The sequence below is a fragment of the Aethalodelphis obliquidens genome, unplaced genomic scaffold (assembly GCF_003676395.1).
Source record: "Aethalodelphis obliquidens isolate GAN/ISIS:26980383/991018 unplaced genomic scaffold, ASM367639v1 scaffold58, whole genome shotgun sequence".
Classification (NCBI taxonomy): Eukaryota; Metazoa; Chordata; class Mammalia; order Artiodactyla; family Delphinidae; genus Aethalodelphis; species Aethalodelphis obliquidens.
This window is the reverse complement of record NW_020838002.1, coordinates 183,112-185,429: the sequence shown is the minus strand read 5'-3', so window position 1 is coordinate 185,429 and position 2,318 is coordinate 183,112.

The window sequence follows — 2,318 nt, the reverse complement described above, 5'->3', positions numbered from 1 at the left end:
CCCTGGCTTCTCAGACTGGAATTGTCTCTCCCTTGTTTCTGTCCCCCTCCACAAACCCTCTCCCCTCCCTCACCCTCTTGTTATGCCCCATTCCATGCCAGCACACCACAGGACAGCCTTTGCAAATGTTTTTTAAGGTCTAGGAAATGCATTACAATGAAAATGCTTGTCATTTTTATGCAAGTCTGTTCACCCTAAAAAAAGTGGGCAGTCTTGAGAAAATCTTAAAAAGGCAGCATGCTGCTTTCAGGGAGAAGCGGGGAGTCTTGCAAACTTGTTGAGAACCTGGGGAAAGAGAGACCTGGGAGCTGGCAACCCAGAAAGGGGCAGAGTCGCCCAAAGAAAGTGGCTGCCAAAGGGGGTGAGTCCAGAAAAGGTACCCAGAGGACTCGGCAGGGTCTGACTTGCCCCAGAAGGGATTTTCCAGGGGATACATCCTGCAGTAATACACCCTCAGGCTGGCAATGCAGCCCTGGGTTTGGATACCGCCTCTGGCAGTCCTGGAAGAGGAAGGCAGAGGTTGGGAAGAGGGAAAGGAGGTGGGCAGAGAGAGTCAGGGCTTTGGAGCCTGACTATGATGGTGCTTATACAATTCCCTCACTTCTTACAAAGCAGGCATTTCACCAAAACAAGGCTCTTGAATTGAGAGTTATATGATAGGTACGATATTTAGGACATACTTGTACTAAAAAATGATTCACTCTTTATCAGAAATTTAAATTTAACGGGGCATCCTGTATGTTACCTGGCAACCCTAGGACAGTGAGGAAGCTCTCAGAAGGGATACAGAACGAGCTGCTGAGCCTGGGATGACATCTACCCCCAGCCATCCCTCTCCCTGGAGGCTAAACACTACTCAGCACAGATGAGAGACATGCTCACACTTCAAGAGGGGATGTCAAGAAGGTCTCAGGATGAATGAATACACAGGAGAGAAGTGTCAGCTCCCATCCCAGTCCCCCACCTCCAAGCATCCCAGCTCCTCAAGCCCAGACTGGGCTCTGCCTCAGCTCCCAGACTAAGGGTCTGAGCATAAGTGTTTTAAGTAGCTCCGCACACCTCAACCATCATTGACAGGAGTTGCAGTCCTAGTCCCTACGCAGCCTTTTTTAAGAACAACTGTTTCTTTTAATCTTGACTATGCAAATGATAGAGATGAATGATTATGCAAATAAGTTGCTGTAAAAAATGGGAAATAGAGAAAATTCTAAATAAAAGAACACAACACAATGCTATTATGCTGGTTTGTTCTCGTGCAGTCTTTTTATATGCCTCTATGAACTTCTTTTTACATAGCTGGCGTCGTATTCAATGTTCAGGGTTTTTACTTGCTTTTTTCACTCAAGTTGTTTTATCCTTTAACGTCATCACATTCAAGTCAACTTTAGTCAGTAAATATTTAGCAAATGCCTACTATCAGCCCACACTGTGTATAGAGCAGTAAACAAACCTGACACAGTCCCTGCCCTGTGAGGCTTCGGGGCTGGTGGGTCAGGGGGTTGGGGGGAGGGGAAGGGTCAGACATTGAACCAGGGAGAAAAGAGCAAATGAAAGTCTTCTACAAAGTTTGCAGTAAAATCCAACTGTAAATTTTGCTTTTGAAGAAATATGTTCCTAAAACTACAGAGGAAATATTTTAAATAGTTATATTTAAATATTTTGTATATGACTCTTAAGTGGTAGAACATTTAAATGGAATAGATAAAGCTTGATTGCATTTTATTTTTTTCCCTAGTCACTCAAAAACTTTTAAGTAGCTTATTTTAGTGTTGTACTTTTTTTTTTTTTTTTTAGTGTTGTACTTTTAATTTTTACAGTATCACCTTTATTTATGACCTAGGTAAAACATGAAACACAAGAGATATGACTGTTCCCAAGCTAAGAACAAGGCTTTCTCTTGAAAAACAAGTAAACAAACAAATACACAAAACCAACAACTATAAATCATATGCTAAAACCAGGTAAACATCCAATTATCTGTACATCAACAATAAGTGAATTGCCTGAATCTTACACTTTTAAAAATAACCTAATAAAATGGATAATGCCTGATTGCATTTTATTTTTTACTCACTTGGGTCCTGGGGCTTCCTAGGATTACTCCTTACTAAAGCACTATGATGACTGTGGGGCCAAAACACATCGCTCTACAGCACAGCTTTTAGTGGCAGCATAGACTTCCTTTGTGTGAAAAGATCATAATTTTTTTAATGCCTTATTGCTAAATATTTTAATTGATTCTAAATATTTACTTTTATAATAACAGAGCAGTGAGCATCTTCATGCACAAATATCCATGTGTGCAAATCTGATGATTT